The sequence below is a fragment of the Bos javanicus genome, chromosome 5 (genome assembly GCF_032452875.1).
Source record: "Bos javanicus breed banteng chromosome 5, ARS-OSU_banteng_1.0, whole genome shotgun sequence".
In the NCBI taxonomy this organism is placed as follows: Eukaryota; Metazoa; Chordata; class Mammalia; order Artiodactyla; family Bovidae; genus Bos; species Bos javanicus.
In genome coordinates this window covers 109,734,348-109,756,655 of record NC_083872.1, presented here as the reverse complement: position 1 = coordinate 109,756,655, position 22,308 = coordinate 109,734,348, and the positions used below count along the sequence as shown (strand labels likewise).

At 47.2% G+C, this 22,308-nt stretch overlaps 1 protein-coding gene across 13 annotated transcripts in view; it reads left to right on the top strand.

The window, feature by feature from the left end:
* MICAL3 (microtubule associated monooxygenase, calponin and LIM domain containing 3) overlaps positions 1 to 22,308 on the top strand; it is a 156,762-nt gene that overhangs the window by 10,199 nt on the left and 124,255 nt on the right. For 6 of the 13 annotated variants that reach the window (XM_061418406.1, XM_061418401.1, XM_061418405.1 and 3 more), the window contains exon 1: positions 3,729 to 3,920. The exons of 3 other annotated variants lie outside the window; for them this stretch is intronic. The gene's annotated coding sequence lies outside the window, so the exon portion shown is untranslated. Of the gene's footprint in view, positions 1 to 3,728; positions 3,921 to 22,308 lie in introns of those variants that run through there. 4 more of the 13 variants (XM_061418410.1, XM_061418409.1, XM_061418408.1 and 1 more) reach the window with 1 other exon arrangement.

Here is a 22,308-nt window from a genome sequence, read left to right as displayed (position 1 = left end):
AAGAAAAAAAAAGTGCATAAATTTTGACCAAACAATTCTATTTCTAGAAATATTAGGAAATAATCGTAAAAATATATAAACATTTACATATATGGATAATCCTTGAAGTTACATATAATAATGAAGAATTGAAAATAATCTTAATGCCTAAAAATAGAATTAAATAACTTACGGTATAGCCATATGATGCAACCATTTAAAATCATCTTTTAGAATAATCTACATGGCATGGGAAAATTCCTGGTCTTGTTAAGGAGAAAGTATTAATAGATTACAAAGCAGTTTGATCAATTTTTATTTAAAAAAAGATATACGCAGGGGGCCTTCCCTGGCAGTCCAGTGGTTAAGACTGCAGGGGGCATGGGTTGGATCCCTGGTTGGGGGCAGGGGAGATATATACAAAAAAGAAAATACACATGTACACACAAAAAAAGTATAGGAAAAAACATATATCAAAATTGTAACACTGATATGCTGGTAAGAGGAATGGCTAGATTTTATTATTTTTGTAATTTTCCCTATTAAACATTTTAAAATGATGGACATGTATTACTTTGGAAATTAGGAATTTTCCTTTTCTTAAAAGTGAGACAGACCACACCACAATTCTTTCAATGGCCACAGTATGGATGGACATCATCCTGCCTTCTGTTTGGTTCACGTACAGGTATTCCTGGGTGCCTTCAATCTCTCCACCTTCCTTCCCAACACAGGCCCTGTCCCCAAACCCCACCCCATGCTCCTCCTGCCCTGGGGCAGGAGCCGTCTAATGCCAGCTTGTATGTTTAGCTGGGGATAGAGTCCTGGCACCTGCTGATCTGATCCATTCCTCACCAAGGGGGTCTGATGTTTTCCACACTCATCTAATCAGTAGGTGCAGGCTTCCTGGACGATCCATCAGGATTACCTCAAACAGGTGCCCAAGAAATACCTGGATGCATAAATAAAACACCCAGATAAGCAGAGACGTTTTAGAGCTCTCTGGGGATGGGACAAGACAGAGGCACTATGGGAGTGAAAATTAACTGGATGGGTAAGGGCTGGATCAGGCAGACAGCAACTTGGAAATACTGACTCCAGGGTGTCCATGCTCAGCCTTCTCAATTGATATCTAAAGTTTACTGGTTTCCACGCCATTTTGCTGGCCTGCCTATCCCTGTGACGGTTTCAGCAGTTTAAAAAGAATGAAATCATTAGCCCAGCTTATTTTTTCAAGCTGTGGCACCACTGTCAGTGGAGCAGGATAGTTCACTCAATGGCAAATCAGGAAGTTCCCCGAATTAGAGTCAGCAACCCCACACAGGGAAGCCCCTTTGTCACGGGCATGGGTTGATTCTGTCTCCAGGCACCATAGGGAGTGGGGCGCAGTTTTTGTTGCCCTTTTCTGTGGAATTTGCCAGATGTGTCAAAGACATAATCTCATTGACAACATATGAACAATAAGCCAGTAAAGTGAAGTAGAAGGTGTTTCTCCCAGTTTACATAAGTCCACTGAGAGCACTTGCTGTACCAGGCTTCTCTGTTCCATGGTGTGGGTTTTTTGTTGTTGTTGTTGTTGCTATTTTGTATTTCTTCCCCTATTGCTTATAAGGTTCTCTACTTGCTACATATGAAAAGTCTGTGTTCACTTAGGGAGCAGGGGTTGCAGGGGCCAGTCCACAACTTGGAAAACTAAATGCCTTATTCAACAGCGTTGTTACAGGAGGCAAGTGCATCAGTTCGCTTGCAGCTTTGCCTGTAACAAACTGCTCCTAACCTTCCTGACGTGACTGAGGCTGAAATATTACAGGTCCAGGGATCAATGTAAAACACGATACAGGTGCATCACATTCTCTTTTGTATGGAATGCAGTTGGTTCTGAAGAAACAGGAGATAGCCTTGCGTTGTGGGGGATGCGAAGGTAGGCACCGTAGTTAGACCTCCACTGTGTGTGCCTTGCGCAAGTCAACTTCTCTAAGCCTGTCTGAGGCTGAAATGAGGTGATACATGCAAAGCACTTCCAAACAGTACCCAGCGTATTGGAAGCATTTATTAATGCTAAATGTAAGCAGAAGGAGCTGCTGCTGTAAATGAAGGAGAGAGGTAAATATGTCAATAAAAATTGCATAGTATAGGGCAGAAAATCAGGGTTTGCGGAACACAGAGTAGAAGTAGGAACTCTATAAGCCAGAATCTTCTGTTCATCAGACTGGGAAGGCTTCATGGAGGAACTGGACTTTCTCGAACTCTGCCTAATAGTTGGAAGATGAGTTGTCTGGGTGGGGAGTGGAGCTACTAAGGGTACCCCAGACATCTGATACAACTTGGAAGAGGGTTGAGGGGTGTAGGGAGGTTGAAAAGTTTTGGGACTTCCCTGGTGGTCCAGTGGTTAAGGCTTCAGGCTCCCAATGCAAGGGGCCTGGGTTCTATCCTAGCCAGGGAGCTAGACTCCATGTGCAGCAACTTAAGAAAGATCCCTGGTGCTGCAGCTAAGACCTGGCACAGTCAAATTAAAGAGTTCTGAAAAAAGAAAGTGGACTTGTCAGGAGGGTTGTTACCAAAGTGCAGGCCTGCTGCCCGTGTAAACCTCTAAAACAGAGTAGGTGGGACCCTTTCAGGATGCTTTCAAGTCTTGAATTTGACAGGCAGGGAGACTGAGAGCTCACTGTCCTTGTAGAGTTAAATGGCTGCCACAGACTTGAGGTAGTGACCAGCATTTTGGCAATTCTGATGAGGCCTGACCAGCAAGACCTGTTGCTGAAGCCAGGGGCTCTGGACAGTTCAACACGCAAACGAATTATTAACTGAGGTGTTGTCTGATTATGTGGAGGAAGAGAGAAGATGAGGAGGTGACTCTCAGTAGAGTCAAATTAGAGTAGAAATTATTGGGCAAAGTGTGGCCCTCCACATATGAAAAGAACGCTCTGCTTTCAGAGAGGGAGTCAGAAAGGATATTGACTTTGTCTTCACAAAATCTGGGGTTAATACTGTCTGAACAAAGGAACTGGTGTCAACTTTCAATCAAAGTTCTTTAGCTGATGTCCCAAATTGAAGAACATATGTAAATATTGCTAATCACAAGCCAAGGATTATAGACTTGCAAAGTATGAGAAGGACTAGGAGAGATCAATTCTACTCCAATATCCTTATTGGATTAGATGAGACAACTGACAACCGGACGGCGGAAAGGCACACGCAGATATCTTCTTCAGTTCTCTCCATATTTTCTTTTCGTTCTCTTAACTCCAAAATTTGAGAATCCCCAATCTCTTTGTTTCCTGTCTGGATTGGATCAGATAGAAAATTCCAGTTGTGTTGTGCGGCGGCTACAGAGCGCAACAAATAACGTGCCCTTTAATCGCATCCTCTCTCCTCCCTTTCTGGCCGGCTTTGATGTGCCCACCATGCTTTTCCATTGGTCATTTCGTGCGGTTCCTCGCCCCCGTCCAAGGTTCTCAACCAATCAGCTTCTCCCTGGTCCCTCGGGGCGGGCTTTGAGGAATATACCACTGAACCTGCGGGGGGAGTGGAGAGAAGGAAGGGTGTGGAGGCGGCCCTCTCTTTTACCTTCTGCATAGAACCATGAGCTTCTGGCAAAGTCTGAGCCAGCGGGTCGCGCCGGCGGCCCTGGGGACGGGCGGCAGAGCGGGTTCCGGAGGCGTGCTGAGGTCAGCGCCCCGAGGCCGGGGTCCGGTGGTCGCGCCCCAGGGGCCACAGCCCCGCCCTCCCATGTGCCCGCCCCACCCGGCGGCAGCGCCGCTACCACAGCAGCAGCCGCGGTGCTGCTCGCGCGGGACGCCGACTGCTGAGGGGGCGGCTGCGGGGCTGAGGCGCCGGCCCGAGTGGGAGTCGCCACGGGGCTAGGCCGCCGGACGCCACGGCCGAGGGTCTGGACTGTGGGCTGCGGCCGGGACGCTGGCGCAACGCGGCATGAGGCGGAGGTGAGACGGGCTCCGGACCTGGCCCGGGACCCGCGCGGGCCGGGCGCCTCCCTCTGGCCGCCGCTGCAGCCCCGGGAGCGGACGGCAGGCCCGGGTCTGGGGCCGCGGGCGGCGGGCGGGAGGCTGGACGTGCTTGCCAGGAGCGCCGCCGAGGCCGGGCACGAGGGGACCCGCGAGCGGACGCGCAGCTGAGGAGCCGCGCCGGAGGAGGAGGGCGCGGCGGGACCTCGACTCCCTCATTCCTGCGGTGGCCCTCCGTCCCCTCAGGTCCCCATGTGTCTCCCCTTCCCCCGTGTCCCGCATCTCCCCTCTCCCCCCATGTTCTTTGTCCCCTTGTCTCCTTGTGCTCCCATTCCCCCGTGTCCCCCCCCCAACTCCCCCGTGTCCCCCAACCCCGGGTGCCCCCATCCCCCATGTGCCCCCTGTCCCCGTGTCCCCCGACCCTGAGGCTCACGGACCGCCCTAGTCTTCCGACTCCCCGCAGACTCACTTGAAGGAAGGCGTCTGCAGCCCCGCACACAGCCTGTGAGCTCTAAGGTGGCGGCTGTTTACCGCAGGCATCGGTTACGGTGACATCAGTGCTTAGTGCTGAGAAATGCAAGCCAGTTGTGAGCAGTGTTTTCCTCGAGGCTTACACCTTCTCATTTTCTGGGACGTGGATGGGGAGATGGCGTTTAAACTTGGCGAGTCCCATCTGACAGTCTGCCTGGGAGACAGCCGTTTGGATCGTACCCCGGGGGTGCGGGTGAGGTGCGATGGGTTTTGCAGTGAGCACAACCTTCCGCGTCTGCGCTGAGCTGGCGGGGAGGCCCTGCCCTCCTTACCTGGCCACGCAGATGGCAGCTCCTGGTGCTGGCTCTCCTCCGAGCACCTCTGTAAAGGGCCCTCCAGAGGCTTGTATACATGTCTTACTTCATTGTCAAGTGGACTTGGTCAGAAACTTGGCTCAGGTTGTTGTGGCTCTAGAGTGAATTCTCCTTGTGTTCTAGGATTTTAAATTGTTTTTATTTTTTGGATAGGATACTTAACACCATGGCTTAATTCCAGAATTGTAGGGAAAACAGGGTTTAGATGGTCCTCTTGCAAAGAATCTTCAGGAACTTAGACCTGGTTCCTAGCTAAGCTGCCTTTTTGTGTTCACGATGCTAGCCTTTGAAATGTCTAGAACTTGACTGCTAGATTTCGAGGTCCCCCCACCCCATACCTTATGGTTCAGGTGATCATGGTGTTTCTAGGTGTGGGGCAGAAAATGGGCTCTAGAGTAATGTGTACCAAATATTCTGTGCAAGTATACCTAGCACATAGTAAGTGTTTAATAACCATAAGTAATTTTTTTTTCTTTCCTGTTTGAGTTTGGGAGACCTGTGGATGATGAAATTGGATACAGCTTTGTTTGCATGCTCCCTTTTTAAGTTAAGACTAACCCTCCAATCCCCCGATTCTTCTTCCCATCCCAACCTCTAGCTCTCACACCAAAATTTTTATGGTCCGTTAAAAATGAAACTCAGACCTCTGAACCTTGAAGTAAATATCAAACAAGAAACAATTGAGCTCTTTCTTCCAGCTCACATGTGCTTTTTTTTTTTTTTCAGAAAGGATGGTACGTACCATAGATGAGATCTTACTCACTCAGCACAGGAGAATAAAGGGTCAGAGTGGACCCTTTCTTGGGTCTGTTGAAAATTCCTGTGGGTAAGGATTTTGGTTGCTGTTGGTTTAACCTGTCCAGGTGGAACCATAAGCCTTTCCTAATTTCTGCTGGCACTGGCATCTAAGAAATGGCCTGGGTGGATGACACCTGACCAGCAAACAGGGCACACTCCTAGATTTGATGGGCTGTACCTCTGAACTGGGCTTTGCAGGGAGCAGCCATGTACCCCCCTCCTACTGTACCAGGCTCATTATGACCAGATTAAAAGGCTATCAGAACTAATGTTCTTGAAAGCCTGAGTAACATCAGTGGTTTATGTATGTCCTGTTATACTGGATGTGACGTTTCAGTAATAATCATACTCTGGATTTCCTTACTGCTTTTCTTTGAGGAAGTGAAAGCTTTTTTATTGCCTGTTATCTCACTGATTCTTTTTTGTCTGAGGTCATCAGGTTTAGTGCAGTATATTATTTCCCACTTTATGGATAAAGAAATGGGGGGGACATTATTTGTTCTAAGTTGTGAGTTGATGGCTAAGTTGGACTTCGATTTTTCCTTCCTATAGAATTTCACTAATACTTTCATAAGGGAAAAAACCCTCTTTTTTTGAAACATGGAAGACTTAAAGATACCAAACCATTATGCTTTTCAGATTACTAGACAGCTGAGAATAGTTGACATTTGTTGGGTGCTTATGTGTGCCAGGCGCTTCACGTACATCACCTCATTTGTTCCCCATGACAGTCTATAAGGTAGGACATGTTATTTTCCCTGGTTTTACAGTTGATGAACTAGGGTTTGGTGAGATGGAGGTCAAGGCAGTGACAAGGCAGGTCAGGCCTCAAAGCTGGGCTGATTCTGAAGTGTGTGCTTCTAACCTCCCTGGGTGTTAGTGGAGACGGGGAGCAGACAGCAGAGCCCCTGACACCTGTTGTCGCTGCTTGCCTGGCTCTGATGGGCTGTGCTTGTACAGGGGTTTCATTTTTCATTGAAGTAGAATAGTGGAAAAGATTCTGGACTATTCCTGGGCCAGAAGCATTCTTTAGCCAGGTCATTACTTAAGAAAAAAATAAGAGTTGAAAAAATATCTGTATTTGGAGAGTGTGAAATGTTTTATGAGGCCAGATGGGGAACATAGAGAGGGAGACAATTGAAATGGTTTGTGGACGAAAGAAATGTGTGATATTCTAACCCAGGTAACTCCTTTAGTACCCAGGCTTTTAAACTTAAGCTGCAGGTTGAAATTGTAAACCTGGAGGCCTGGCACTTGGGCTAAAATCTGTGCAGTAAATAGACTCTCAGTTTCTACTTTAGGTGGCAGAGTTGAAAATCTGACTCCTTTTTGGTTTCTAACTTCTACAAATAATGTGGTACACTGGAAGTGTGGGGATATTGTTCAGAAATTTACCTAAACTCTCTCTGGGCTTTCCCTTGCCTCCACGCACTCTTCTGTCACCTTTGGTTCCACTCTTCAGAATTCAGCTCTGATTCTGTGGAGTGGCTGGTGGAGGGGACAGAACAACATCTCTTACCTCTGGGGCTCAGCTGCACATGACTTGCTGTTTTCTTGGTGTGGGCTTTAACTGTCTTCTGGTGTTAAGGCTTATTATGATAATCAAGAAACTGGGGAGGGAGGACAGGGAAACTGTTGCCCTAAAAACTCTGCAGTTCATTCACTTTTTGTCAATGTCAGTCTTCACAGAGAAGAAAAAAATCACCACAATTAAAAAAAAAAAGGAATAAAGTGGTAATAATCAGATTAAAGAAGGGAGAAGTAGGATTGTTGGTTTGAACACTGGAGGAAGGTGGAAGAGGAAAGGCAGGCGTGTCTGCTAAGTGGTCAGTCCTCAGAGGTGCCTCCTCACTGTGGAGAGGAGGAAAGAGCAGGCGTGTGTGTGTGTGTGTGTGTGTTTGGCTGAAGGCCAGGAGGGGGTCTTCTTGTGTTAGGCCGGTCTACAGAGGTCTGTTTAACTGTGTATCTAGGGATGGATCTGGTCTGGTGGACTCTGGAAGGAGGGGAGCAGCATTCCGTCAGGTGGTTGACTAGTAGCTTTTATTGATTTTTCCTTACTATCTTGAAACAGCTAACTACACAAAAGGCAGCGTGGAACTTTGGTTGGTCTGGCTTCGTCCTGTCTCTTCCCCTGCCTCTTTTCTGTTGCTACACGTCAGCACTGGAGCTTGAAGACGGGCAGAGCAGCCCAGAGGTAGGACCAGGGGTGGACGATACTTCTCTAACCTGTCACCCCCTGGGTTATGACAACTCACCGCTGCAGGCTGTCCCGGCCTACAAAATGCCCACTTATGAAGGCCCCAGCGACACCCCTCCCTGCCTTCCCTCACTTTACCCCCTCCAGCTGCCTTGTGATTGAGTCGTTGGGGTTTGTGAGTGGGAGAGGAGGAGAAGTGGGTAAGCAGTGTCTCGATGGTGGTCTCTGCAGGAGTGCATGGAGGAGGGTGGCTGTCTGCTGGGCCTGTTCTGAGCGGCTGCTCGGTGGGGGCGGCACACTCAGTCCTCATGGCACCCCTGTCTCCTGCACGAGGGCCCTGAGGCGGACAGCTCAGTGATGGCCCCGTTGGGAACAGTGGGCTCAGCTTCAAATTCAGGCGTTCAGGTCCAGAGCTGTGCTGTCACTGACCAGTCAAAGGCGACTGACTGGGGTGGACTCACCTCCGTTCTGGTGGCCACCCTTTCTCTCTTCCAACCATCCCTGCACTGTTTCACATTGTCCTTCTCTTCACTTTTGCATTATCTGCTTGAAGTGGTCTATGAGAGGTGCATTTAGATTAAACTGATGTACTCCATCAAAACAGGCAGAGTTGGAGGAGATAACTTTGAAGCATCCAGAGGGGAACACCTGTGGGTGCCCCAGAAGGTGCACTTAGCACAGTGTAGGGTCTTCAGGCACCTCGGGCTGGGCCATGGGATCTGGAAAGAGTGTTGATTACAAGTCTGCTCCCTGAAAAGCTCAGGAAACCTGTCCCCTTCCCTCCTGTACTTTTTTGCCTAGCGTGGGTTTCTGATTCCTAAAACCAAGAACTCACGCAAACCCTATCATTGTCCTAGCTCAACTACTTTATGGATGATTTTTATTTTATTCTGTTTTTAAATGAACTAGTGTGGGATCCTAACCACTGTTTGGAACAGAACCTTTTACCCAGTTTGGTCATGCCTGGTCAGAGTCATTTGTTTCCCTATGAAAAACGAATAGGAAGTATTTGAACTCGTGACATGGACCTGTTTCAGTTTGTTTCCAAAGCAGAGAGGCTCGTCTCAAAACCAGACTTGCATAGGTAGGGGAAAAAACAACCTTCTGCCTTTGGCATTTTAAGCACCTTTCAGTTCAGTTCAGTTCAGTCGCTCAGTCGTGTCCGACTCTTTGCGACCCCACGAATCGCAGCACGCCAGGCTTCCCTGTCCATTACCAACTCCCAGAGTTCACTCAGACTCATGTCCATCGAGTCAGTGATGCCATCCATACCATAGGCAATTATATAGGATCAGCTATCACTCAGTGAGTCTTACTGTGGGCCAGACACTGCCGAGCACCTGTGAGCACACACCACTTCTAGTCTCCTGCTTCCCATTCGGGAAACTTCCAGAGAGGCTGAGGTCCAGAACCATAGATACTCTGCGGAGGCTGGATGACTGCAGATCCTGTGCATTTAATCACCTTGCTGTGAGGTGATGTGTGGAGGGAGCAAAAAGAAGAGGAAGCAAGGAAGAAAAGGACAGTAAAGGGCAGGGGAGAGAGATTGGTGAGATGGCAGCATGGCTGGGCCTCCAGGGCTCACTGGACTCTGTGTGCCTCAGTGTGCTGAGCATACCCAGAGATGCTGCTGCCTGGACCACCCTCAGGGAGCCTGGGGACAGAGGACCCAGAATCTGAGAGCTTTGAATTCATGCTGGGGCTTCTTCTTAGCATGTGATTATGGAGCAACTACTATATGTAAGGTGAGTGCTGGACAATAAGATGCTGTTTGCCTGCAAGCAGCCTGGGGCGGGGCTGGGGGTGAGGGTGGAGGTGGGGGTGGGGAGAGTAGGCACAGATGCAGAAAACTATAACGTGTTGTGATTCGCAACTCCACTGGCCAGAGAGCCCTGAACATGGAGTGGTAAGAAAATTTATATTATCAGGCAAAGTATTTTTTTCTCCATTTGGTTTTGTTGATTTTGTGCAGGTAAGATTGAGAATTTCTAGAATTTACCCCCATGGCTATTGTTTCAGTAATGTTTGTATATTTGCAAACAGAGGATCTCTTTGCTGCTGCTCTCTGAGGTCCAACTAGGCAGCTTGGTTGCAGGAAAGGCCGGGCCCACCTCCTCTTCCTGCCAGCTGCCCTTCAGCTCAATGCCACTGCCATTTGTGGCCTGTGCTGCTTGCCTTGGAGGTACCAGGCTCCAGGCTGCCATTTCCCTGGTGCTCTGATGGGTGGGAGCAAACCTGAGCAGGAGGCGCTTAACCAATGCTTTGGGAATTAGATCAGGCCACGTTATCGAACCTCGGAACTCCGTGGTTACCTTGTGCTGGTACCCGCCAGCTCTCCCACTCCTTTCTTGAGTATCTCTGTCATATGCTGTATTTGGAAGCTGATCTATCATGGAAAAGGCCTGTTAGGACTTCTTGCTGGATATGCTCAGTGAGATAGGGTTTTTGCTTATGTTTAATCTTTTATTTAATAAGACCTTTGGATCATGTATCAGAAATGTATCAGATAGAAATTGCTACCTCTCCTGGAAATGGTTAAGCATCTTCCTCTTTGCTCCCTGCTATGTTACTTGAGTTGGCTCCATTTGGTAATAACATTTAGGACTCTTTCACATGTTGCTAACGAAACTCCCTGTGTCCAGGACCGGTGACCTCAGAGAAGGGTCCATTAGCTTAAAAATATCCTTGCTTCAAGCAAAGTTGGTGTATGAAAATGTGGAGTGACCTCCAAAGTATAATTGTGTGTGTCTGTATTTCTTGAATTCTCCATAGGATAGGAGTTTTGCAACCGAATCCCTTCTTGGGGAATTCAGAACTTTGCTTTTCTGTATCAGCTTCTCCTGTGAGTCTCCTCTTCCACTCTTGGTGGAAGTGGCTCCCCGTCATCTTTACCTGCCTTGCCCTCTCCATGCCCCACATAGGTGCAGCCTTAGAGCTGTACTCGGTCCTGGGCCCTGCCTCTGCGGGCCTCCAGGCGCTGTCCTGGCTGTGGTCAGGGCGTGTCCTGGCGGCGCCTGGCCAGCCAGCCTCTCCCCATGCAGTATTCATTGGCACCCCGGGGCCATGGACCGTCTGCCCCTGTGCTGCCTCCCTTGCTCTGGATGCAGTTGCTCTCCTGTGCTTGTTTCCAGGCTGCTTCTGCAGGCTTTTATGAAGCCCAGATGCGTGGGCATAGGTACCAGCCAGGCAGGAAAACCCAGGGTAGGGTAGAGGTTATTCCCTGGTAGGACATAAAGGAGGGTAAGGGGTTTGGCTTAAAACCTTGCTTGTGTTGAGCTATGGAAAAGGTGGGAAGGGAACTAATTTATCAGGAGCGTGCTTTATCAGTACACTGTATGATAAGACGTCCTTTAGGCCTTACAAGAGTCTTTCATATATGATGCCCACCCAACTAACTGGTTAGGAGCCATGAGGCTCAGTGAGGTTAGTTGGCTTGCCTGAGATCTCTTAGCTGGTGAAGGGTGGTGCCAGATTAGATTAAAACTCAGAATGTGGGATTGAGTCTCTCTTCTTTTGGTTCGTGCCTGTGCTTCATGATCTTCTAGCTCCGCTTCATTACACCTAGGTTTCAGGGATTGCCTGAATAATCTTACCTGAGAAAGAAATCCAAAGGAAGAGGAAAAGAAAGGAGTGACATTTTCCTGGATTCCATGTCTCTGTAAAGGAAAAAATGTTGCCACCATTCCAGTTCTACAAGGATCAAGGCATTAGTCACTGCAGTTGCCCCCTGACAGTGCAGCCTGAGAGGAATTCACAGTGGAGAAAAACCAGCATTCTGTGCTTCGGGCATGCTGGGCCCTGGATAGAGAAGATAGCTTGGATACTGAGGGAGAATTTCAGTGAGCCCAGATTCCTGCATCCTCTTGTACGTAGAAAAGCACTAAAATCATTAACTTGAGATGTCTGTTCTTTGTGAGTAGTAGTAATCTTTTTATGCTTGACTACATGTTTTTCTCAGCAAAAACGTTCATACATATCCTGGCTCCTTCCTTTCTCCTTTGGAGCAGTCCCTCTGAGCTATCTGAGAGGCTGTCCCCCGGGCTACAGTCCTCAGAAAGGTTCCCAGGTGACCGTGACACACACCCTCTCTCTCACAAACACACTCTCTCTCACACACATGCCTTCTCTCTCCACATACACTCTCTTGCACACATACTTGCACACACATATCTTCTCTCTCACACACACAGATACACATTCTCTCTCATACACATACACACACACACACACCCCTTTTTCTGTCATATACACCCTCTCTCTCTCTCACATACTCTCACACACACTATACCTCACACACATACCTTCTCTTTCCATACACACATATACACTCTCATACACACACCCCTTTTTCTCTCATATACACCCTTTCTCACACACACTCTCACACACATACCTTCTCTCTCACACACACTTGTACACATACCCTCTCTCACATACATATCTTCTCTCTCACACACACACACCTTTCTCTTACACACACACTCCCTTTCTGTCTCATTACATCCTTTCACGCACATACTATCACACACATACCTTCTCTTTCACACAAACTCTCGTGCACACACACAACCCTTTCTCTTACATACTCTCTCTCTCACACACACACACACACCCTTTCTGTCTCATTACACCCTCTCACACACTATCTCTCACACACATACCTTATCTCTCACACAAACTCGCACACATACTCTCTCGCACACACACACACCTCTTTCTTTCTTATATACACCTTGTCTCTCACGCACAATCTCTCATACTCATACCTACTCTCTCTCTCACACACATACACCCTCTCTCACACATCCCCTCTCTCTGCCACACACTATCTCTCTCATTCACACTCACACACACCCTCTCAGAGACACACCCCCCAAATCACACACACACCCTCTTTCTCTCTCTGTCTCTCACACACACACCCCCCAAAATGTATAGCAGTAAGGAACTTGAACTCTGGAACTCCTTGTGCATCATGTACTAGGGTATGTGACCTTGTATGTGTATTTTAACCCCCGTGGGCCTCAGTGTCTCCGTCTGTGCGATGACATGACAGTCGTCTGTGCTTGGTGCGGCTGTGAGCACTGAGAATCCTGCCGACACTTGGTAAGCCGCCGTGAACGCCACGCGTGGAGCTGGTGCTGCGGCTGACTGAAGGGGCTGTCTCGGGTGAAGTTGGCTGGCCCCACGCTTACCTGTGTGAAGCGCCCGATGCAGCCCAGCCGTACTCTCAGTCTCAGTGTCCCCTGCTGCATCCTTGGCTCTGCCTTGCTTTTCCTGTTAGCACCTCTTTGGACTTCCTGGTAATTTGTTCATGACTTTGTCATCTGCTGGGCCCCTTCTCTGCATGTTGTCCTGCACTGGGTACCAGGCAGGGCCCAAGTTCCGGGGGCATTCGACGTCCCTGCTTCAGAAGAGACGGCTGGGTGAAGGGAGAAGAACAGTAGTGAGGTGCCAGTCGGCACGGGCAGATTCCTCCAGTCTTTGGGGAGGATGAGCGCAGGCACTTGCCATTGAGCTCTTATGCGCGCAGCGCTGGTGTAGATGCTTCGCATGCCTCCTCAGCCGTTCATTCCAGATGCTGCTCTCGCCCCTGCTCCTCAGATGAAAACAGACACCCAGGTATCTTGGCCAAGGGCACACAAGTGAGAGGAGGCTGGCATTTGGACCCTCGTCTGCTGACGCGTGGGCCTGTGTGGGCTGCGTCTCAGGCCCCGTGCGGTGCAGGGGTGCCTGGAGAGAGAGAGAATGCAGTGCGCCAGGTGCTCGGCAGCGAGGAGGCCCGCCTGGCAGAGTCGGAGCTGAGCTCAATGTGTATGGGCCTTGGGGCCCCGTTTGGTTTGGGTGTTGGGAGATGAGTGAGACGTGTTCCTCGGCCTCTGGAATCTTCTGTAGCTGTGGAGACAGACACACAAATAGATGCTTGCAGTGTAGTGTGGTGGGAACTGTGATGAGGGTAAGTATAGGGTGCTGGGGAGCAGAGGAGAGGAAACTGGGAGACGCTCTTTCCCAGGGTCTTAAGAGGCAAGTTAACGGTGAGTGTGCCATTGAAGGCAATAAGAATTTTCTTTTGTTTGTTCCTTTTTTAAAAAAAATTTTGTTGGCATATAGTTGACTTACGATGTTGTGTTAGTTTCTGCTGTACAGCAAAGTGAGTCAGTTACACACATATATATATCCACTTTTTTATTTTAGATTGTTTTCCCATTAGGCCATTACAGAGTACTGAGTAGAGTTTCCTGTGCTATACATAGTAAGTCCTTATTTAGTTATCTATTTTATACATATTAGCGTGTGTATGTCAATCCTGATCTCCCATTTATCCCTCCATACTTTCCCCCTGGTAACCATAAGATTGTTTTCTACATCTTTAACTCTGTTTCTTTTTTGTGAATAAGTTCATTTGTACCTGGATTTTTATATTCCACGTATAAGCAATATCAGATGATATTTGTCTTCCTGCGTCTGACTTTACTCAGTATGACAAAGAGGAGTTTTCTGAAAGGCAGAGGACAGTGTGAGCAAAAAGGCATGGCACTGTGGGCTCTTCTTATTCAAAGCAGGTTTGTTCACCTGGTCTGATGAACGCCAGGAAGCGCTGGTGTTTATGATCAGTTAGTTCATCAGAGGCTTGTGGACACAGAGAAGCAGCACAGAAGCTGTGTTTTGTGTTGATTAACCTGATGGAGTGGGGCAAGGTGAAAGTTGGCCAAGACCAGCTACTGGAGAAGTTGGCAGGTTTTTCTCTGTAAGGGCCAAAAAGTAAATATTTTCTGTGTCACTGGGCCATAGGATAGCTGATGCACCATGCGGCTGCTGTTATAGGTAGGAAAGCAGATAATTGGTAAATGAATGGGTGTGGCTGTGTGCCAGTAAAGCTTTTATGCCCCACCCCCCAAGTTTGAGTTCACATGTCACAAAATAGTTATCTGTCGATTTTTTTCTCCAACCATTAAAAAAATGTAAAAGTCCTTCACTTGTAGGTTGGATTTGGCCCACAGGTCATGGTAATAATTCAGGTGTGAATGACCAACTAGAACAGGATGTTGGCGATGGAGATAGGCAGGGACTTGATGCCAGAGACATTTTGGGAAGGAGACCCTGATTAGAGGGAGGAGATGAGGAGAGGGGAGACACCCAGGTAGCACAGTAGTGTCAGGTTTCATGTCTTCCCAGCCCCTCTTCTGGTGAAGCTGGTCTTACTTTCCACGCACCCTGGTGGCTTCCCTGGTGGCTCAGATGGTAAAGCATCTGCCTGTAATGCAGGTTCCATCCCTGGGTCGGGAAGATCCCCTGGAGAAGAAAATGGCAACCCACTCCAGCATTCTTGCCTGGAGAATCCCATGGTCGGAGGAGCCTGACAGGTTACAATCCACGGGGTCGCAAAGAGTCAGACGCAACTAAGCGACTTCACTTTTTCCATGCGCCAAAAGTACGGCTTGATTCTGGAGAAAAACCCCAGAGACAGCGAGCCCTCGTGCTGTCAGCACCGAGTTGCTCTAACGCCTCCACGTGAAGTCACTGTGCCGCACAGCTGTGCTGCCTGGGCCTCCAGGGGCCTCACTGGGTCAGTGTGCCCACCTGTTTGTCGGGGCACAGGAAAAGTTTAGCTTTTGGATAACGTGATGTAATTTCAGACTTACAGAGAAATGGTAAGAGCAGTACTGGCAGCTGCTTTGTATCTGTTCCCTAATCTGTTTGTTAATGAGATTTTATTACTTAGCCTTTGTCCCGTTTGTTGTGTCATTCTCCCTCTGCTGACCCGGGTTCCCATCCCACTCTGCCGTTAGTGGCTGTGGCGTCCTGGGCCTGTGTCTTCGTCCTCTAGGCCTCAGACTGTCCTCCCTAGCAGAGCCCTCAGTAGGACTGGGTGAATAATACACACTGAGTGCCAAACGCGCTGTCGCCCGGCTGGCAGCAGATGGTCGGGAGTGTTAGTTCCTTTCCTTCCTCAGTCCCCCTGGAAGCAGTGAGTCAGTGAAGGAAGCAGTCGGCAGGGAGGAGCAGGGGAAATCCTGAGTCCAGGTGTAGAGAGGGACAAAAACAAGACATCAGAGATGTGACCGTGAGAAGGAGCTCTTATTATCAAACTTTGACACTAAGATGAGGGTTTAGGTTTTTTTTTTTGTTTTTTTTTTTTTTTGTAATCTTATGTTGATATAATTTCAGAAAAGGCAAGAATGGTACAAGGAGCTCTTGTTCCAGAAGTACCCATTGTCTTTTGTCCCATTTACTTTTTCATATTTTTTCCTTCTCTTTTTATAAACTAGGGACATCAAGCCCTAAATACTTGAGTGTTTGTTTCGTAGGAACAGAGATACTCTCTCAAATTGTGATAGGGAGCCTGAGGTTCTGAAATAGGGATGTGGCATGGTGTGAAGATACTTGGGGAGGATGGGCTGAAGGCCAGGGCCCTGTGGGTATGCAGTTTGGAATAATTTTCGCTGCAGGGTGATGAGAGTAAACTGACCAGAAATGGGAGGGATGCAGACCCAGGAGACTTAGGACAAGGGAGAGGGTGGGGGGAACCGTGCTGCTTTCTGGGGAGGAGAGCAGCACGCATAGCTGAAAAAGTACATTTAGCTTTAGTTTATACTTGGGAAAATGAAATGGCTCTCTCCCCTTTTATTCACAGTACAGTCTGTGGAAGGCAGAGGCCCACCAGCTGCTGGCCAGTGGGGCTGGAGTCTGTCTGCTGCATCTTTGGAGCAACAGTTCTTCAGGCTTTGTCACGAAGCTGGTCGGTAGAGAGGAGGGTTCAGGTTAGGGTGCGGGTGAGGTCTGATGGAGACCAAGGAGTCCTTAGTGACAGGCAGATGGTGGTAAGCGGGGAGGATGGGGGGCCAAAACCACTCTTGGGAAGGCAGCTGGGCAGGACCCACAGGTAACCGGGCAGAGACATGCAGACCAGAGACAGTTGAGAGGGAGGGAGAGGACCAAACTGAGCTCCAGGAACCTGGATCAGTGAGTGCTTGTTTGGCTCAGTTTTTTCCAGTGTGAGAGCCAGAACTTTAAGAGAGCTTTAAGGAATGCCCTGTGAACAGTGCCACCCAGGATGCTAAACCAGGTCAGACTGAGGGGTTTAAAATTAGCCTCCCACTGCTGAGTGTGTTCTGAAAGAAATACCTCAGGGAGAATAAATGTATCGAAAAAGGTGTCATAGATTTGAGCTTATGTGAAAAAGTGTACTCATTCAGTCACGTCTGACCCTTTGCGACTCCACGGACTGCAGCCCACGAGTCTCCTCTGTCCATGGAGTTCTCCAGCAAGAATATTGGAGTGGGTAGCCATTCCCTTCTCCAGGGGATCTTTCTGACTCAGGGATCGAACCCTTATAATAAGGATTAAAAGATCCGCCCCCTGCCCTTTGTGAAAGTGTGTTAGAGGGAAGATTGTGCTGGTCTCTCTGGCTTTCAAAATTCCCAGCTCTGGGAAAACCTTGTCATAGGAAAGTCTTGATTCTCTCTGGAGTCTTAGGGGTGAAGTCACCGCAGGATTATACTTTGTTTCCACAGACATGCATGAGCATCTTTTGTGTACTAAACACCGGGAGTGTAGGAGTGAACCATGGCCTGCCAGAGCTTGCTCATACCTTGTGGTTAAATTTTCAGAAATTTTGCAAGTTGGTTGTTAAATACAGCTGTTGTTAAAAATTAATTTTATAAGCTTAAAGTTAAATAAATTGTATTGGAAACAAGGGTAATATATTCTCAAGGTTCATTCCTTCCTCATTATTTTAGCGTGAACTATGCTCTCAGGACTCTTGCCCACATATGGTGGAAATACTGTATAATTACAAACTATGGTACATCTCCTCCCAGCTCTGTATTCAGAGATGTCAAGTCCAGAGCTTGAACTTGGCCATGGTGGGTGTATTTATACCATAGAAACCAACAGACTCTACACATTGGGGCTTGATTTGTTGTTTTGTTCATTGTCTAAGAAAGTGATGGAAAAATGTTAATATTTTGCATTTTTAAACTTAAAACTGTTTTGTGTCCATATCCAGTATATTGTGAATAGCACAAAAAAATTGAGGAAATAATTCTTTTAGTATTTGAAAAGCTAGGGTCCAGTTCAGAGAGAAGTTGCTTATGTCATGTTTGATACAGCTTTTTTTTTGCTATTAAGTGCAGCACATAGGAGCCTAGTTCCCCAACCAGGGCGAAATTGCCCTCCTGCAGAGGAAGCATGAAGTCTTCACCACTGGACTGCCAGGGGAGTCCTGATATATATCTTTCTTGTCCCATTTTGTTTTACTCCTTAAGGTAAATGATGATAACCAACATTGACTTATCTATCAGTTGAATCTATGGATTGGCTGTCAGTTCACTTCAGTTCAGTTCAGTCACTCAGTTGCGTCCGACTCTTTGCAACCCCATGGGCTGCAGCATGCCAGGCTTCCCTGTCTATCACCAACTCCTGGAGCCTGCTCAAACTCTTGGCCTTTGAGTCGGTGATGCCTTCCAACCATCTTATCTCGATTGTCCTCTTCTCCTGCCTTCAATCTTGGCAGCATCAGGGTCTTTTCCAATGAGTCAGTTCTTTGCATCAGGTGGCCAAAGTACTGGAGCTTCAGCATCAGTTCTTCCAATGAATATTCAGGATTGACTTTAGGATTGACTGGTTTGATCTCCTTGCAGTCCAAGGGACTCTCAAGAGTCTTTTCCAACACCATAGTTCAAAAGCATCAGTTCTTCAGTGCTCAGCTTTCTTTATGGTCCAACTCTCACATCCATACATGATTATTGGAAAAACCATAGCTTTGACTAGATGGACCTTTGTTGGTAAAGTAATGTTTCTGCTTTTTAATATGTTGTGTAGGTTGGTCATAGCTTTTCTTCCAAGGAGCAAGTGTCCTTTAATTTCATGGCTGCAATCACCATCTGCAGTGATTTTGGAGCCCAATAAAATAAAGTCTGTCACTGTTTCCCTTGTTTCCCCATCTATTTTCCATGAATTGATGGGACTGGATGCCATGATCTTTGTTTTTTGAATGTTGCGTTTTAAGCCAGCTTTTTCACTCTCCTCTTTCACTTTCATCAAGAGGCTGTTTAGTTCCTTTTCACTTTCTGCCATAAGGACCTTTCTGTGGATTGGCCATAGATATGAATTAAACAAACAAACAAAAACTTTTGAGAATCAGTTGACTATATGGACTAAAGAGCATTATGTATTTTATACTTTATTACTTATTACTATGGGCTTCCCCGTGGCTCCATCAGTAAAGAGTCTGCCTGCAATGTGGGAGACCCGGGTTCAACCCCTGGGTCAGGAAGTTCCCCTGGAGAAGGAAATGGCAACCCACTCCAGTATTCTTGCCTGGAGAATCCCATGGACAGAGGAGTCTGGCAGGCTACAGTCCATGGGGTCACAAGAGTGGGACACGACTTAGTGACTAAACCACCACCACCACTTCTTACTATATATATATTACTATTATATATTTTGTACTTTATTACTTATTACCATATATTTATTAATATTATGTATTTTATTGCTATTATACGTTATACAACTTTATATCAGTAAATTTTAGAATAAATGTACGTGCATATAAATAACACAAAAATGGTTTAGAGAATGGGTTGTTAGGCATTTACCTGCACAACACCATAGTGAGTTAAACACTGCTTTCACGGAGTTCACAGTTTAGTACAGACAAGCCATAAATCACAGACATGCTTAAATGTGCAAAGGGCCTGGAGGAAGGCCCAGGGCAGGGCCTGGGAAACTGTGACGAGGTGCTCAGTCTGGCCAGAGCTGTAGGCTGGGGAGTGGAGGGGCCTGACCAGAGGGGCCAGCTGCTGTGGAGCCAGGGAGGACTGTGAGGGCTTAGAGGGTGCTCAATGATGGGAAGGAAGCAGGCGGGGCTTTTGGAAAGAAAGGTGGGCGTGGACCAGGTGCCGCCTGCTGCAGGTCATGTGAAGGTCGTGTTAGCAGTCAAGGATCCTGCTTTTAGGCCGATTGGCCGCTTAGCTGCTACAGGCATGTAAACGTGACTCCCTGTTTGGCTTTAGAAAATAGGTATTAATAATGTTTTTGTGAAGTTGATACTTAAATTTAACATGTACAAATTATCTATTTCCTGTGTGCAAGACTTTGTGCTAACGGTTTTCAAGGAGACATAAATTGTTAACGTTGTCCTTGTCCATTAGGAATGTGTTCTATGGGAATGTGTTATATGGTAGGAGAGCCAGATATATGTACAGTGAACTGTAACATAAGGTGACTTTGAACAAGTGCTGTGCAGAAAGCAGTTCATTCTTGTTGTGGAGCAGGAATGCCATAAAGACAAAGCTGGGAAGTTGTTTTCAGTAATCTGGGGAACCCTGGAAGAGTGTCCCTGCCTTTGACCAAAAGCCCTTACTGTCTTTATTTCCTGATTTATCCCCATTGTCTAGGGATAAATGCCCTGAAGTCTTTGATTATTTCATGAATGCTGATTCTGCTTGTATAACCAGACTGCTGGAGGGGTGGGGATGGGGGTGGGGGCTCTTCCTCGTGGTACCTGACCAATAGCTCATGTGCTTTCAAATATATATATATATATATTCTATACTCACCAGTAAGGCATCCTAGATTTAGGGGTTTAGAAGAGACTTTAGACAGAAACTATCAGCCTGATGTTTAGGGGTGTGCTGGGCTGGGAGAAGGAGCTGGAGCAGACTCGCTGTCTCCCCTAGGCTGAGGCCGGCTCACAGAGGTCCCTCAGTGTGGTGGCGGAATTCCTCTAATGAAATCTTCGGTGAAAAGACTCAGCGCTCCTGTTCTCTTTATTTTAACATTTGCTTAGTACCTACTGTGTGCCAGAGCCTGTGTTACTTGTGAGAATACAAGGACACAAAAGACACGGTACTGCTCCAAGCCGTTTTATTATGTAAGTCACGCACCACAGAGTTCATTCATTTAAAGTGTGAGTTCACTGGTTTTAAGTGTATCCTCAGAGTTGTACAACCATCACTACAGTTAATTTTGGAACATGTCTATCATCCCGTAAAGAAACTCTGTACCCATGGCAGTAACTCTCTTCTCTCCAGTCTCTCTCCTCTGAGCCATAGGCAATCACTAGGCTACTTTCTGTCTCTCTAGATTTGTTACTGTGGACATTTCATATAAATGAAGTCATACAATACGTGGTTTTCTGTGACTAGATTTTTTTCACTCAGCATCATGTTTCAGAGTTCATCCATGTTGTAGCCTGTATCAGAATTTCATTTCCTCTTATGGCCAAATAATATTCCATTTTATGGATCTACTGCATTTTCCTTGGAGAAGGCAATGGCACCCCATTCCAGTACTCTTGCCTGGAAAATCCCATTGACAGAGGAACCTGGTGGGCTGCAGTCCGTGAGGTTGCGAAGAGTCGGACACGACTGAGTGACTTCACTTTCACTTTTCACTTTCATGCACTGGAGAAGGAAATGGCAACCCACTCCAGTGTTCTTGCCTGGAGAATCCCAGGGACGGGGAGCCTGGTGGGCTGCCGTCTATGGGGTCGCACAGAGTCGGACACGACTAAAGTGACTTAGCCGCAGCAGCATTTTCCTTATCCATTCAACAGTTGATAGACATTTGGCTTCTGGCTGTTTTGAATAATGTCATGATGAACGATCATGTACAAGTTTCTGAGCGGGTGTGTGTCTTCACTTCTCTTGTATGTATACATACCTCGGAGTGGAATTGCTGGGTCACGTGATAACTGTGTCTAACATTTTGAGGAGCTGCAGAACTTTTCCAGCGTGGCTGCACTGTTTTCCACTCCCAGCCTCATTGTCCGAGGATTCAAGCTCCTTCACATCCTTGCTACCTCTTGCAGTTATCCTTTGGTTCCAGCCATCCTAGTGGGTGTGAAGGAGTAGCTCAATGTGGTTTTGATGGGCATTTTTGAAATAGTTAATGACGTTGAGCAGCTTTTTGTGTGCTTATCGACCATTTGTGTATCTTTGGAGAAATATCTCTTAAAATCCTTTGCCTATTAGAAAATTTGGGTTACTTTTTTATTTATCAGGTTGTAAGACTTCTTTATATATTCTGGATATGAGTTTCTAATGAGATAGATGGTTTGCAAACATTTTATCCTACTCTGTGGGTTGTCCTTTCTTGATAGTTTTGAAGTATAAAAGTTGTTAATTGATGAGTCAAATTTGCAGTCAGGTCTTGAGTAAACTCAGATTTACATGACAAATTTCTATGCGTTAGGTGTTCCTGTTTTATTTGACAGGTTTCTACAGCTGAGTAGTCTATAACCAGTTTCATAGCCGTTACTAATCAGACTTTCTTCCCATGGACAGAGGAGCCTGGCGTGCTGCAGTCCGTGGGGTCGCAAAGAGTTGGACATGACTGAGGGGCTAAGCATAGCACTTCTTATGTTGGTGACTTTGTTTTAGTTTTTAGAAACTTAAAATCTTATGAAAGCAAAGACTAAAGCATACTGGCTCTTCATAGCATTTTACTAATCACGTTGCTGATAAAAACAGCCATAAGCTGATGGCTCTTAAACACAGAGTGGGGACCAGGCTTCTGG